Source organism: Panthera tigris, chromosome C1 (assembly GCF_018350195.1).
Source record: "Panthera tigris isolate Pti1 chromosome C1, P.tigris_Pti1_mat1.1, whole genome shotgun sequence".
NCBI classification, from domain to species: Eukaryota; Metazoa; Chordata; class Mammalia; order Carnivora; family Felidae; genus Panthera; species Panthera tigris.
The window spans coordinates 135345196-135363280 of record NC_056667.1 but is presented as its reverse complement, the minus strand read 5'-3'; positions in this window follow the sequence as shown (position 1 = coordinate 135363280).

Here is an 18085-nt window from a genome sequence, read left to right as displayed (position 1 = left end):
TTCCACTTCTGTCTTCCTCTTTTACTCCTTAGGCCTCTTGCCTGGAAAGCCTTATAGTTAAACTCACTCAAGTTATTACAAGCAAAACTATATTTAAGTCATTAAAAAAATAATAATGATGAAATAAGATTGGTGAAAATGCCTTGAAAATGCAAGATTAATAATGTTAAACTGCAGTGGTAAGGATTTCAAGTAGACATTTAGAATACTTCCTGATTATTACAGTTTGAGATATTGGCAAGTGATTTAAAGGAAAACAATATTCTCTTTAAAGATTGATCACACACACAAAAATAGACCACTTTATGGGTGGAATGCCTTCAATGAAATATTGCCAAGATATATTGGAAATACTGGAACAGGTGAAGGTTTGACAACCTGTAGTTCAAAGAGAGAAAAGAAATTTGCTACTTAAAATATTTCTACCTTGAGTAAGGAGACTGTATGTAAAATAATTTATGCCACAGAGCAAAAATACTTGTCATTATTCCTGCTCCAATGGGAGATAATGGAACATCTTTAAATTTGCAATCTGGACCAACATTTATTAAGACGGCCTCCTGACACCTCTATGGGAATACTTCAAATAATCAGCCCCAGTTTATCCAGGTAGAAGAATTTCAGCTCGAACATAAATAAAATTTTCTTGGCTTACAGTTTTGTCAGGTATTAGGTGAGGCTAAAACTTAAATCCCCAAATCTTTTTCTAACCTTACTTGTTTACTTGGCGACTCAAGTTTCCTTTTCTTTCCTCTGTCCCTCATCTCATCTCCTTCCCTCTTTTCCTGCTGAGAATTGCAATGAACTCACTTACAAAAATAAATGCAAAGCTAAAGGAATGCATGCCATAATCCACTGGTCCAAACCGAATGACCAAGAAAATATGACTTCATTATTTTAAATAAGCAAAAGGAGAATTACCTGTGGAATTTCTGTGTTTCCTCCCTCTGAGAACATAAAGGTTTATGAAGGGTTAAAATAACATAAACTCTGCTTTTATTTTTAATGTTGTTGTTGTTGTTGCTTTTGTTGTTGTTAATGTAATGTTAAACAGATCAAGAAGCGGGCTCAATGTATCCATAACGCAGACTTAACAATTACCAGCTCAGGAGAACCTTCCTTCTCTGTAATAGTTTGAAGCAAATCACAGTCATCACATTATTTAATTTTTTATTACTAATGGCAAATGTTATTTTATAATAAGGAAAAAATCAGCATGACTGTGCCAGGCCCAATGGATTTCCCTTTGCCAGTTAAAATTCGAGGCTGGATGACTGCATTTTGTTACCTGCAAAGCACTCGGTACATAACATTCTGTCATTCTTTGAAATAGCAAATGGAAGTCATTTAAACCAGATGAGCGACAGGATGGGGAATTGGCATACCTACAGCACAGGATTCACGGCACCATTCACCTATTTCAAGGAATGGAGAGTGGGTGGCCGGAAGAAGGAAACCCCTTTCACCCATTTAACCTGTAATTTGACAACATCTGTGAAGAATTATTCCCAGTATTGGCATCATAATTGTTGTATCTAACATCAATCACCAAGGAAGGGAGATTACTTGAAATAGATGTTAACGGCATTATAGTTTAACAACATGAAAGTCAAAAATGAGAGGAATGAGATCTGTAAGACGTTGCCCAAATTAATCAAGGGGCTAGAAGACGCTACATTGTTTAATACAAAGTGAGTATTATATTTGCTTATAGAAGAAGAAGATCTTAAGTTCTAGAGACCACCCTCTATCCTGTATTCTAGGTGTTAGAAAGTTGAGTATTTCTAAAATTTGTATCATGATGACCGTGTGTGTGTGTATTTGTGTGTGTGTGTGTGTGTGTGTGTGTGTGTGTGTAAGTTGCTTCATTGTTAAGAATGCAATAGCAACATGAAAGTGTTTACACGGAATTTGAAAAAAGCAATGTAAATACTGATGCTCCTTTAAATAAATACTACTGATAAAATAATATACTCACAGTCCTATGGGAACCTGAACTTTCAACAAGGCAGAATGCACAGAACTATCTCTCGTTGGCTGCTGTTGAATGAATGACCTGCACCTAATATATTAAGAAAATATTTATGGGCTTATTGGATTACGGCCTTGGAGCCAAATACTTCTTCAAAATTGGTTGCTCATATTTATAGTTTAAAGGATGTTCTGCATGTTACAGTCTAAAAAACTCTTCAAAACATTTTCTCAACTGCCTGCCAAGACATAACCCTCTCCTGGTTTTTCTCCTACCTCTGAGCCTACCCCCTTTTTCAGTTCTGTTTCTTGTTCATCTGCATTCCCATTCATGTAGTCAAGCCACAAATGTTTATTTTCAGGTTAGATAATATGTCCCCTGAACTCCACGCTTGCATATTCGGTTGTCGATGTGTTGCCTCCACTTGGGTTCCGCGTCTTTTCTCTACACCTGCTTCTCCCTTCCACTGACTTTCTGCTTTCAGAAATGGCATCGCCATCCCTCCAATTCAATCCAAAAAAATCTGAGTCACCTCTAACTCCTTTTCACTCACAATCTACAAAATGTTCTGACAACTCTACCTTCAGAATACAACCAGAATCTGACTACTTTTGAAACATTCTACAGCTACTGTCATATCCCACCCACCATGATCTCTATCCTGAATTATGACACTAGCCTCCAAACCGATTTTTCCACTTTTGCCCTTGCTTTCCTAAGTCTATTCTCAGCACAGCAATAAGTGTGATCCTTTAAAAACAAAATCATATCTTGCTACTCTTCTACTCCAATGGCTTCTCCTTTCACTAAGAATAAAAGCTGAAGTCTTTACAATTGACTTAAAACTATTTCCCACACTCACACCATCTCTCCTCTCTTCCCTACTACTCCTTGAACACACAGGCACGTACCCCTACCTAAGGTCTTTTGCACTTGATCTTCTCTCTTCCTGGGGCACTCTTACTCTTGATATCTGTAAAGACTACTTTCTCATCTCCTTCAGGCCTATACTAAAATGGTACACTATTGGGGAATGATCCTTACTATCTATAATTCTACCATGCCAACAATCCTTTTGTCTTTTCTCTACCTAATTTTTTTATTGCAGCACTCATAACCAGCAGTCATCACCATATAATCACTGTGCAATTGTGTTTTGTATTCATTTATTTTATTTACTCTCTGTTTCTCTTCATTTGGCTGTAACATGTTTTATTTTATAGTTACACGGTTGAGAAAGGCATAGAGAATTTGGTTGGAAAAGATTCAAGGTGGATTATCATGTGATTTTCCATAGTGAAAACAGTGGATGCTATTACTTTATACTATTTTGAAAAAATGTTTAAGAGAAAGGAGGATCCCTAGGCCCTCAAGTACATGCAACATGTAATCTTGAAATTATGGATAGTCTCTTAGGTACGGATGGGAGTTGATGGAGATAGATGGAATAATCCCTTCTTTCTATCTCATATTTCTCTCATTCTATCTGCGTGCATATGTTTTCTTGGTGGAACAAACAACCAAACAACAAATAATTCTCCCATTAACCTTTTAGCCAACATTTCTTAAGGCAAGAACAATTATCCAAACTATTTTATAGTGACTTGGTGCAATTCAAGAAATAATTTATGTAGGCTATTTTTAGTAGATACAATGTTTTAGGCTATTGAATTTTGGGGTTCACTATCAATATCTCCCTCCTCACTTCAAGACTGAGCATTCATTTCCCAAGCTGCCAGCCACGAGTGTTGGCTGATGATGGCACAAAGCTGACTCCTTCCCTGGGAGTTATCCTTAGGTGAGAAGCCTGTTCTGTCCAAGTTTATGCCTTATCCTCAAGTGCAGTTCACGTTCAATGACTAGGCAATGGAGAGCTACAAAAGTTCACAAAAGTCCCTCCTATTTGGGACAACTCTACAGGAATATCCTGATTCTGGGACCCCTCCTAAGATTGGGCAAGGACTTTACCCCAACAGAACCCTCTCAGTATAGCCAGGATGATTCCTATTTCAAAAACCATGACATTATTATTACCTTAAATGGTATTAGCTAGCATTTCTTGTTTGCTTATTATATATCAGGCAGTATATTGATCAATGGCGATGGCAGTAAAGAAGGACAGAACTTGAGCAAATCCCTGGTCATAAGAGACCGTTTTAAAAGAAAACATGGTTCTGACAACAACAAAATATAACTGTAGCTCAGAAAACATACATAAACCCTGAGGTCCTATTGCAATTGAATAGCTTTAGAGTAAAACAAATTCAAATTTGATACTATTGATTTAATATCTAAAGTGTGTTTATGCTTGAAAAATATAACAAATATAAAATTCAAGCTTTATATAAAACCATTTACTTGTAAGCTAATCAATTGCACCAAGAAATACTAAGTCTTAAAAACATGAAATCTATAAGCCAAAATATTAATTGACCAGGTAAAAAGATTTTGATGTACAGATACAATATTATCAAGAAAACCAATAGTCCATTCCACAAGCCTAGAAAGGAAGGTGAAGACAAATACTGAAGATCCCCCAAAAAAGATCTGAGGAGCCCTTCTATGTTAGCACTGTGGAAGTGAGAAGTGGTTGTGTTGCATAGGTGGTCTCTAGAACAAGTTTTAATTACACTGAGTAATAAAAGAAACTGCCCTTTATGGTGAGAGAGAACTCATAAAATTTTTGTACAAATGCCAGGTAATGTTTGCATTAGTGTCCATGAGGGGTTTCGTTTTTGCTGTTTTCAGCTATAAAAGTTCCACCTAAGAAAATAATGAAGATCCTAGTATTCCTTAACATTTTCTGAATCAAAGCTACTTCACAAGTCTGTCCATGGCAACTTTGGTAATCTGACTGTCTATCACATACTAAAAAACAAACAAAAAAAAAAAAAAAAAAAAGAAAACTTAACAGAATGTGAGGTGACTTCCCCAAATTCCTACTATCATGTTATTTCTTTCCTGAAATGAACCACATTAAAAATTTAGTTGACTAGGGAAATTCTCATTAACTTTCTGTTTTACAAATCATATATCCTAAGAAAATTTACCCCCCAGAAATGTGCTTGTTTTATCTGTTCCTTCAAAATTCTGTCATCTCCCCAGTCTAACTTGTCCTTCACTAGATATCCAAGTTATTTCTTTGTATATATTTGTACAGTGTGACAGAGAGTCAAGGGCACAGGTTTTGGATTCAGAAAGATGTGGCTTGAAGTCCTTAGTTTGATAGAAATGTGACCTTGAGGAGAAAATATTAATCTATCCTAGTTTTACTATTTATATTGATAAATGATGCTAAAAAACCTTGCATGGTTTTGGTGATTGATAAGTAAAAGTATTTAATACATAAAGATTTCCTGTTTTGTCTTAAACACAATTAAGTGCTCAATAAATGTTAGCTGTTATTATTTTATCATAAAAATGAGTCTCTCTGTAAATACTTCCCTGATTCACCCATGCAAAGTTAAATACTCCCACTAGCATCTCAGAGTTTCATTCGCACTCTATATAAATTGTTAACATGAAACTTATAATATTATCACTTTTGCATGCTATACTTTTTCTTTGTAGCATCTTTGAGTTTACCATTAGCTGAACTCCTTAAATAATTTCTTTCTTCCTGCTTTTGCTCTACCTTTGATATAACCACATTAATTAAATCATTACAGAAAAAGATCATGATCTTTTTACATGTTTGCCTCATATGGTTAATGACTTTGACGGAAAATTATAGCAGAGGCTGGTGGCTGATTGCTAAAGCCTTTCCCTCTCTTCCTTGTCAGAATTCCTGTCTCATTTATAGTTAAGTATGGCTATAGGGCTGCATTCCAGCTACACTATTGTGAGCTGAATCAATGTGTATCGTATAGCCAGGCCTCATTAAAAAAAATCTGCTCCTACATTATCCACTATGTGTTTGTCCTTCCAGCTTACTGCAAATAAGCACAGCCACTATGGGACACCATGTTAAAGATGGCTCCCAGACACCAGAAATGGAGGCACTCTGGGTTCCTGCATCACTACTTTGAGGAGGGACACTTACAGATCAGAAACAACCATTTTATAAATAGGAAATAAACTTTGATTATGTTAGGCTAGGGATCCACTGATGTAAACTTTTTTTGTAAAGGGCCAGATAGTAAATATTTTCAGCTTTGTGGGCCCTGTGAACCTTTGTTGCAACTCCTCAACTCTGACATTGTACGGCAAAAACAGCTAAAGACAATCTGTAAATGAATGGGTGTGGCCATGTTTCATTAAAACTTTGTGGCACTGAAATTTGAATTGCATATAATTTTCACATATCATGAAATAGTATTCTCGTTTTGATGTTTTCTAACCATTTAGAAAAGAAATGACCATTCTTAGCTCAAGGGGTATAAAGACCCAGGCAGGGACCCTTGGACTATAATGTACCCCCTTCTGTTAGGCCACTGAAACTTCAGAATTTATTAGTCACAGAAGTAATTGTTAGCTTACAAATACAAGAGCTGTAATTTATTCATTCTTTTTTATTCCCAGGAACAAAGAGGGTGCATAGTAGGTGGTAAATAAGCTGTGCAATGAATGAATAAATAAGTGAAGGGATGAATTTAATCTGACTGTATCTTTGTCACAGGATATCATTCAAAGCAGAAGACACAGCTAAACAAAATGGAATAAATTTCATCATTCCTCAGGGTGCATGGGTGGCTCAGTCGGTTAAGCACTTGACTCTTGATTTGGACTCAGGTTTGAGACTTGTGTCAGGCTCTGAGCTGACAGCATGGAGCCTGCTTGGGATTCTCTCTCTCCCCTTCTCTCTGCCCTTCCCCTGCTCTTTCTCTCTCTCTTTCAAAATAAATAAGTAAACATAAAAAATACATAGTTCCTCACTGCTGTGTGTCATCCAATGAATATTCTACATAAGTATTTGAGGATAATAAAAAGGTGTTTAAATTTTAACGTATTTATTAAAACGGAGATTCAAACACATACAAGAACAAAAGTATTGCATGAGTCAACATGAAAAACATAATAAAAATGACTTTTTGTAATAACTAATGCACTAAGATAATACTATAATAAAAAGTCATTATCAGTGTTCGTTTTAATATGATCTTAAAATTGAAGGCTTCAGAGAAAGTGAGATAGTTACCACCAAGGATTATTTGCTCTCATTCCATCCCGGCCATTCCTTTGTGGCACTTATCTTGACTGTAAAATACTCATTATTTGTTTTGTTCCTTCTTCAGTACATGCTTTCCCATTTAGATTTTAAGCCGTGTCATGGAAGGACCTTGTCGATTTCACTTGTATATTCTCAGCAATTAACCTAATTTTTGGCATCTATCAGACACTAAATGCATATTTGTGAAGTGAATAGATAAGCCATACCTATGAGTCTGTTTAATTAAATACAGGAGAATAGTTGGAAGCATATTTATCATGAGTCATACAAAAATTTTATAAACGGCAAGTATACTTTCCTTGGCATGGTCCAAGTGACTCCAAAAGACAATAGCCGTTTTCAAAATTCAGAAATAAAACCTCTAAATTAAAGAAAAGAGAGAGAAAGAGAGAGAGAGAGAGATTGTCATTCTGAACAAAAATGATGGTCCTTATATCTCTTTAGCAAGAAGTAATGGGATTCTTTGTGCAAAGCAACTATGTCCTGGTCATATAGAATAGGAAGAAAAACAGCTGCTGTTGAAATAGGTTGAAGGAAGCCTGGGCCTTATAACAAATGTAGTGGTCACATTTAAGTTTGCTCTATGAGTTAAGCATGCCAGACCAATAGAAGACATCAGAGGAACTTCAAAAGCCTGAATCACCTAAGCAGCCTGGCAAAGAATGCCATTTTTAATCACCTTAGGTCGATTTATGAGCCTGGAACTCTCTCAAACACCCAGCAATTCCCTGAGCTTAATTCAGGTACATATAGTTCCAAGCTCATAAGATTTTACCCTTGGTGTCAGAGGATCAGAACAGAAAATGAAAATACTGCCATATAAACAAAGCGTAGTGTTTCAGCCACACATCTCCCTTTTAAGAGAGTATATGGGGACTTAGAGAGGGAGAACAATTCTCAGATATATAGCCCACCTAGGTAAAGCACTTTCAAATGTACTTCATTTATTTATTTTAGGCCATTTTTGGCTCGAAATCATGCAAAATTACTGTCTCTAGTTTCATTCTGCTCTTTTGAAATAGTCCAGATTTTGCGCTAAGAGTTTAAAGCCACAGCAAAGAGTGAGGCCAAGAGGGAAAGCTTTTGAAGAGTTCTCACAGCTGTGAAAACACGGGCCTCAGGCTGTGTGTAGAGTTACTTCAAACAGCTGTTTCAGGTGACTAAACACCTTGAGTCTCATTCATCAAGTGTTGTTTATCCTGGCTGACAGACCAGACTTGGAGAATTAACTCAGAGAAAAAAGATGTACTACATACCAAGTATGGGAAAGGACCTAGTTCTTTACGTGGGAAGCAAAGAAAAAAAAAAAATAATAACAATAATAATAGCCTGAGTACATTTAAAATAAAGCAGGACAGAAATAATTTTGTTTTATGTTAACACTTCTTGTGATACCCTTTGAATCTTTACATCCAACTACAGATGAAACAATATTAATGACTGGCCACTTTTTGATCCCGCAAACAGAATTGAGATATACAGTGCCTACCTTCAGAGAAATACCTCGAATAAATGCTCACAAAACTTCTCATCAATTATCAGAGAGCACAATATTAGGAAAGTAGGTATAAATAATGCATTTGCATTATTTTTAAAAAAGGGAAAAATGGCTTTCCTCTTGTCTAGATTCACTGCTTTATTGCAAACATTGTCTCATCAAGTCTTGGCCATAGGGTTCATCACCCAGTATTAAAAAATTCTTTCATCTAATCTATTCAAAAAGGTGACATGATAATATATTTTAAACCATGTAACTATTTGCATGGATCAAAAGAAGAATGAAATAAAATGACACGAGTCAGTGTCAGGCGAAGTGTTACTAGTTAAGTAAGCTTTAAATATTGAAAGCCAGTTTTAATATTTCCTTTTAATCTAGAAATATGTCACTTGGTAATTTTTTTCTTTATAACATCACTGTGGTTACGAACAACATTTTCCATGGCTTCATACAGCACTAAGCAGAAAAACCTGCCCTACCCTCTCCCTTGTCATGACTGACGTTGTCGGCTGTCACTTCTCCTGGCAATTAATTTACCATTTATATTACGGCAGGCTTAAAAAGACCTTTTTGGGGGCGCCTGGGTGGCCCAGTCGGTTAAGTGTTCAACTTTGGCTCTGATCATGATCTTGTGGTTAGTGGGTTTGAGCCCCACATCAGGCTCTGTGCTGACAGCTCAGAACCTGGAGTCTTCTTCCAATTCTGTCTCCGTCTCCCTTTCCCTCTGTCCCTCCCACTCTCACACTCTGTCTCTCTCTCACTCTCTCAAAAATAGATAAACATTAAACATTTTTTTTTAAATTAAGACCTTTTTTCAGCTTCCCATTTGCTAGCTTATGGATGATATTTCAATATTGCCTCTATTTTTCTGATCTTTTTTTCCAGGTGAAAATGGCTTTCAACTTTTTTTTTCTTTTTAATCAATAAGTTTAGAAGGAGTTCTCCAGCTCTACTCTGCATAGTGATGATTTGGGGGTGTTGAGGAAATGCAGATTCTGTTTTATCAGATCTAGGCAGGGCCTAAGTTTCTTCATTTCTAACAGACTCTCCTGTGAATATTCAGGCTAATGATCCAAGGACCATACGTTGAATAGCAAGGCACTAAAGAAAGAATACTAGTTTTGAAGAGCAAAGAGGGAAGACAGTTTTTTTTTCTTTCTACTTCACTTTAAAAACTAAAAATTTTCTTTCTCATCTACATAAGAATAGAGACAAACATGAAACATTTGTTGCCCAGCCATTAGGCAAAATCATGATGGAAAACAAGGTCATAGAGTCAGGCCATTGTACTTAAAGTAGAGGACTACAGTATAGAACGTGTGTATTTCTGTACATTCGATGCCAAGTCATCTAAAGAGGTCGGGGATGTTAATCCAAATAGAACACGAATGTGATAAGTCACTTTACATCTTCCAATAATATAGCCCGTGATAAGGATGGGTGAGGTGCTTTAGGGGGAAACACGCCTGAAAGGGGGATGCTTGTCACATCTGGGCAATAATGCTGGTGGGGTCAAGGGCAAAGAAACATAATTTTCATTCACAAAGAAATAAAAGATGCAAGCAAGCAAACCACAAAGTCCTGAACTAGGGAGGCAAAAGAAATTAAGGAAAGTATAAAGAAGGAAAATTAATTGAAAGCTATTATTCTACAGTATAGAATCCTATAACACACCCATTGCACCACTTTATAGATGAGGATGGTGAGTCACCACAGGAGTAGTCACCTCATTTATGTAAATGCAGGTAATAACTGGTAGAGATTCAAACCCAATTCCTTCTGACCTTAAAGTCACTTTGTCTACCCTAGTTGTCTCAAAAATAGGATAGGGGCGCCTGGATGGCTCAGTCGGGTGAACCTCCAACTTCAGCTCAGGTCATGATCTCACGGTTGGTGGGTTCGAACCCCGCATCGGACTTTGTGCTAAAAGTGCAGAGCTCCGATTGGGATCCTCTGTCCCCCTCTCTTTGCCCCTCCCCCACTCATGCTCTCTCCCTCTCTTTCAAAAATAAGCATTCTAAAAAATAGGACAGATAAAAGGACGATGTAGGAGTTAAGGAAGCAGCTGATAGCAACAGTGTTTAAGAAAAAACTGAGAACTCAAGCCACATACAAATTTTAAGCAGTGTTACAGAAAGCCCACTTGAGAAGTGTGGTGGGAAAGAAAGGTGACCATGAAATAAGTCATAAGTAGTAGGAAATGGGTGTGGTATAGCAAATGTTCTGTAAAATGGATAACACACAGTAGTTACTGAGAGTTAATTATACAAGTTTTAGCACTAACTTTTCAGATGTGGGCCATTAGGTATGTTGCCATTCAATCTCAGCAGCTTTATATAAAATATCAGACCAGTCCATTCAAATTATTGAGGAATTACTATCTACCAGTTACTGTATCAGGGACTGAATTAATGAGACTTTATAAGGTTCATCAAAATATATTTGTGGGAAAAAATGGTTAGCACAGAGGTTTTTGGTGAGATTAAAATAGCTTCACAATGAATGCTTAACAGTAAAGTAATTGAATCATTCAGATCCGTTTATGGATGAAGGATGTTTCTGGATCACAAAAATATCAATATTTCTCTTGTCCCTGGCTTATGAGACAAAGACATAAGTTTTATGTACAATACAGCAATATGATTTGGAGAATTAAATTGTAAAGAGAAAGCAACATAAATTTAAGAACGACCAAGGTATCTTACATGAAATTTGTCTCCAGGGACAAATATCTTTCTGCCTCGTTACAGAAATAAGTAAGGCAATAAGCGCTACAATAATGAGAGTTAATCAGCTATGATGACTCCAGCATATAAAGGTGGGCATAGGGGATGACGCCAAAACTAACAACACATAAACCGTTCCTAACTATGGCGCTTCAGGAAATATCCGGTGTATTTTTGTTGCATTTGCCTGATGGCAGAAAAAGAAAATGAAAACTTGAATTTTACCTTACCTAATTTATTCCTCTAAGGTTTTCACACACACAAAAAAGAGAATGTTTCTACCAAAATGAGATGCTTTAAAAGTAAAAAACGTAAGCTGGGGAAGGAGGGCATTTGCAAAAATCCTCCTAGGGTAGAATCCCTGAGGGCCAGGCGGTGCTCAGCTGTCACCCACTTTAATGTGCTCCCGTCTCAGTTCAACAAAGGGTTTTCTTTCTGCTCTCCTAACCTCTATGTGTGTCAGGAGGCAGATTTCAGCCTTATATTCTCCTTCTCTGCTATTTAAATTCTTACCAAAAGTTAATTTGCTTTGAGAACTAATACTCCACAGGAGAGTTTATCTCACAAGGAGCTATTACACTCACCTGCCACTGGAATTTTCAGGAATTAGAGAACAAATACAACTTAGGGATGAATATTTGTGAGGGCAAAGAAGGGTTATTTCCATAATTCTTCCATCTAAAAAAACAACGGACTTTATGAAAAGTTGGATGCAGTATGTTTGCAAACTTTCGCATACTGTATGGTATTTCTTCCTTTCTCTTTCTATTTTTTCCTCTGCCACGTACCTAAAATACCCCCAGAGTACCACTGAGTAAACCCTCTAAGACTGCTGTGTGTATCCCATAGTCCCTGATTCGCAAACAGATTGGCAGCCAGTAGCTTACATGTGCTTCTGATTATGTTAATGAATTAGGGGTCAGGCCCTTTGACTCTTCAGTTAAGGCAATCTGAATCCAGTTAAAGGTAAAATTAAACTAAAAAGAGTTTTGGTTACCTCATAATCTCACCCAAAATAGCTCGTTTAATATACAGTGAAATCTGGCATAAATGAGAGTCTCTTCTTTGATCTACGTACAACAAAGCTAGAAAACATAATTTCCTCAACTCGAAGAATGATAATAAAATATATATTTTACTCACTGAAGCAAATGCAATTACTCACATTTTCCACCTAATGCATGGTGGTAAATTCCATTCACAACTTCACAAGGTGAAAATGGTCAAATGCGGACAAACTTGGCTCTGTGTTTCAGTCTGCTCCTTTGAAAGCTCAGAAAGACAGCTGCCTAGTGTTCTACCACCTTATGTTAACACATAACCGTAAGGTGTGGGGCAGGGTACTACTCCCTAGAATGGGTTTCCAGGATAAGCAGGATCCACTTACACATCAAGAGATCAACACTTTGGGGCTATTGGTGGTTCCCAGATTCGATGCAAATGCTTTCTGTGTCAATAGGTTTGAGTGAGCATAAGTGAAAACAGAAACATAAAAGGAAATATAATCTCTAAAAGCTTTGAGTAGTTGATGATATATGCATTGTTCTCTCTCACATTTTTCAAGTCCAAAACTACTTGTCCAAATCTGTGAGATGAGGGAAGAGAAGGGAATTATGAACACCTTAATTTAGGTAATGAGCATTCAGGTTAAAGCAGATGGCAAGGCCAAGTTCTTTAATAGAATGGGTTCAGGAAAGGGGTGCCTGGGTGGCTCAGTCGGTTGAGCAACCGACTTCAGCTCATGATCTCATGATCTGTGAGTTCGAGCCACGTGTTGGGCTCTGTGCTGACAGCTCAGGGTCTGGAGCCTGCTTCCAGTTCTGTGTCTCCCTCTCTCTGCACCTCCCCTGCTTGCACTCTGTCTCTCTCTCTCTCAAAAAATAAATAAACATTTAAAAAATTTTTAAAAAATCGGTTCAGGAAAGAATTCTCCTATAGGAACATAAATGACAAGGTGTAGAATCAAAATAGAGATCCATATTCAACATAGCATTTTCTTTTGAAGGTTAGGCTATCTTTAAAAAGGTAAAGCAGATTAATTTTTCTGATCATGAGGAGTTTGAAATGCTGTACAACAAATTATTATTAAAGTGGATTTCCGGTATAAGTCTACTGGTCAAGATTTATTAATCACAGCAGTGATCAAAGCATTTTATATGTTTGAAATGTTTAATGCCCACACCAGAGGAGGCCATTGCTATTATTATCCCCATTTCACAGATGAGAAAGCTAGAACAGATTGCCCCAGGGCATATAACTGGTAGGAGGAAGAGCCATGGTTTAAACCATCTGAGAGTCAACACTGGTAACTGTCGACCACACTCTGCTTTCTGAGCATAACAACCTAAATAATTTCTTTACAAGTAGAGGTAGATGAGGTCTTGAAATTAGGTGGTGGTCTTGTCCTAACATGACTCAGTTTTGCCATAATGTAGTTCTCAAACAATGTGCAGGTCACCAAGATTAGTTGCAGAAGACGCCATTGGAGCAGAGTGTCCTACGACTGGGGAATAAGAATAGTTTCAGAACTGTGACTAGCTAAGCACTTCTCAATTTACATTTTTCCATGAGAAACTTATTGACACCCGTTGTGGTATCTTTATCCTGTGTCAGCTTAGCTAGAACTACATTTCCCAGAATTCCTTTTCCTATAGCTAGGTTCCTGTGGCCATCAGAGAAATTTGTGTGAGATTTGCAAGGCAGAAGTGAAGAAGCAGATACTTTCGTGGTCTAAGTCACCCTAGGGTGGGTCCTATTGCCACTCACTTATGTGATTGCTGATATTGTCACTCATCTTCAGGGTATAGACAGCAGCCAGACTTAAGGGACTTCTTCCTCAACTGCACAGAACCCTGAGCTACATACACATGCACAAGGGGGGCCAGGTGACCCTGCAGATCACCTGCATCGTTGGTACTGGAGGCAGTGAGAGAGAGGCGTGATCCCAGTTTGCCCTCACAGGCTCCTGCTATTATTGCTTGGCACCCCCTACTCTATATCTATCTATCCTCCCAGCTGATGTCCTTACTGACATTAGACTTATCACCAGATGCAGGTATGGCAGGTTTATATAGACTGCTCAACCAGAATTGTGTAAAGTTTAATCATTCTCCTAAATTCCTTATTCTATATCTGCTCTTCTGAGTGAACCCTGAACAGTATACCATGTAAACCTTGTGGATTACTCTTAGAGAACTTTTGGAATTTGAAGCTATAGATGCTGTCAGTGATAGCCTAATCATGGCGGAAAAGACAAAGGTGAGAAAACATATTACTTCCTTAAAATTGGAGTGGGGAAAAAGAGTGCAACCAAAGCAAAGGGCATGCAATATAAGCAATTGAATCAAATATATTATTTGCCATTTATAAAGTGGGTTTACTTCCCCCATTGTATCCCTATTCCACATGTTATATGGATTAAGCATGCCATAGTTTTGTTACAGCAGCATGGAATTCCTGAGGTGGAAATTGTCTTGCTCATAGAAAAAAAGAGATAACTATAAATATCATTTATTCAGTGATTTGAACTTGGCTGGCAGACCAGCCTCCATGTGGGTATAACCTACATATTGAATAATAGCAGGAAGGCATTGAATCTGATGCCATAAAGCTAGCTAAATTCCATCTGCAGGGACCCTCAGGAAAAATTAAATTTTATCTAACACCACCTACCCGCAAGGAATGAATAGAGCCTGCCTAAGGCAGTTGTGTCCATCCTAGCTGCCAGAATCAAACTATATGTGATGACTAACTAGTTGTGAAGAAAAAAAAAAAAAAAAAAAAAAAGAAAACACTTCAGAAAGTTAAGAAACTTAATGTATTAAGCACTTTCAACTCTGAAAGGAAATCCACAGCAAATTTCAGTACAGCTCAGCTAACCATATGGCCTGGTTTTCCCTGGACACTGGTCTATGTTTGCTTTACCAGAGTAAACATTCACAAACCCCTTTCATTCTCAAGTATGTCCCAGTTTTGCAAAATTATCTTTTACCCTACTAATAAGCCAATCACATGGAGATTGAGGACGAGATGAAATAATAAAAAAGGCTAATTTGTAAGGAATATTTGTGCATGCCAGGCATTGTCCTATAAGATTTAATGTGTTACTTTATTTGCTCCCAGCAAACACCCTCCCATCATAAGGAAAGTATCACTAGCACCCTCTCTGCTAGGGAATCTGAGGAGCCACATAGGAATAAGCAGGTTGCCAAAGCCCATAACGTTATAAGTTGGAGAGGGGAGCACTTGAAAAGCAGAGGTCTCAATGGCCATGACAATCCATAGCAAGAATCTAAGGCAGTATGAATCAAGACCCTCCCCAGGCTTACAAAGAATGATCCCCAGTCTCTGTCCCTCCAAAGTGCTTCAGTTTCCCATCACACAAACTGGTATTCTACACCAAAACGTGTGATGGTTAATTTTATGTCAGCTTAGCCAGGCTCTGGTGTCCAGTGGTTGGGGGTACACCCTATTTTACACATTGTGGTGAAGGTATTTTGTAGATGTAATTAACATTTATAATCACCTGACTTTAAGTGAATGGAATTACCCTCCATAATGTGGGTGGGCCTTATCCAATCATTTGAAGGCCTTAAGAGCAAAGCTGTGATTTCCCAGTTAAGAAAGAATTCTGCCTCAGGATGGTACCACACACACCCTCCCTGGGGTCCAGTTTGTTGGCCTACCCTATTGATATGGGGCTCAAGACTGTGACTTCAATCCTTTCCTGAGATTTACTGCCAGTTGAGTCTGCCCTATAGATTTTAAATTTACCAGCTCCCACAATTATGTAAGCCAATTTCTTAACATAAATCTCTTTCTTTCTCAATCTTATATAGACAGACTACATACTATTATTTTCCCCACTTTACAGATGAGAAATGGAGATGTTAGTTGTTACAATGTTAAACAATTACATGATGAGGGAAATGAAATGTTAATTGAAACCTGGCAGACTCAGTGCTTAGTTACTCAACTATATGGCAACTTAGTGGCACAAAAGCCCCAAAGTCAACAAAGTAGGGTAAAAAAAAGTCAAGGATTTGATGTCAAGACTCTTAAATCAGGTTTTAAAAGCTATGAATTGAGGCACCTGGGTGGGCCAGTCAGTTAAGAGTTCAACTCTTGATTTCTGCTCAGGTCACGATCTCATGGTTCATAGGATCAAGCCCTGCATGAGGCTCTGTGCTGACAGCATGGAGCCTGCTTGGAATTCCCTCTCTCTCTCTGTCCCTCCCCCACTCATGCACATGCTCTGTGCTCTCTCTCTTTCTCTCTGTCAAAATAAATAAATAAACTTAAAAAAAAAGCTACAAGCCAAATGCCCTTGAGCACTTCCCTCTTTTAGTTCCAGATTCTTTATCTATTCAGAAAAGAGATGTCAATGATCTTGATATAAAGATAAAAATATGTCAACATATGAAAATTAAGGCATCATTTTTATTTTGTTATTTTCCAGATGAGAAGTCATATCTTGGGCTTTCTTCCAATAACCACAGCACATCCTGAGATATTGAACATTAAATAGCTCTTGTATCAGAGGAACTTAGCTATAGTACTCAGTTTCCCATCACACAAAAAGGGTTCTCATGGCCTTTTTTCATTTACGAATATTAACACAGGGAACTCTGGAATATTTTATCAGCATAGCAGCTTTGGGATAGCACCAATGCTTCTCTTAATCCTTCAGATTAGTTTGTGTGTGTGTATGTAAGTACATACCCATTTAACATGTTAAAAATTGAGGCTCTGAGAAGTTATGAAGAAAAAAAAAAATAAGTAAGGAAAGGAAGAACAGGACCAAATGGGTAAAACAAAGTACAAAAAACCAAACCCAAACAAACAAACAAAAAGCCTTCAAAAAGCAATAAATATAAAACGAATAAAATGTGAATGTTTAGTAAAACAACAAGCCAGTTAAAAACCAAACTATGTCAGACACTGTGATAGAGCTGGGAAATGAGGAATCTTACCAAACTAAGGAATACCAGTGTCCTTAAAGGGAAACATTTCCAAGTATTGTTTTTAAAAAATCTTTCACAACATACTGACTGACCATTCAGAGTATTTTGAACGCATATGAAAGTATATGCTCACAACACCATTCTTGGAGTAAAGATGCAATATAGCTTCCTTACCTAAATAGCTCTGCTTTTTGTTTCTTTCTTTAATTGATCAGCAGTACTGCCTTAAGGTGTATTTACACTCAGCAGGAGGCAAGGTAAGAATCCAGAAGCAAGAATGAGAATAGGAGAAATGAACATAAAAATCAAAGGAAAACACAGGGGAAGCCAAAACAAAGAAACAGAGAAGGCGATTTATTTTAGCAATATGGTGAACTGTGGGGGGAAAAAAGAAAAAAGAAGGAAAAAAAAAAAAACAGAATAAAACAAAAACCAACATGAATATGGCAACTTGCAGGGACAGAGCCAAGAGAGCTTACTGAGTCACTTTGTGTGAAAGTCGAATCATGACTTTAATAAATTTAAAGCACCAAAGTCCATTTGGCATATCAGCTGTGTATGGCAAATGAAAGTGTCTATTTTACTTCCATAGGGTCAAGATACCTGGGGGAGAAGATTAGGTAAATGGCCCCAAATGCCAAGGGGGTTGTTAATTTTTTTATTGGTACATTGAGCTAATGCAGTTAACTATATAGATTCAGACTATAGACTCCTATATACCCTCATATCATTGACATTAATAGGGAAAGGGTACGT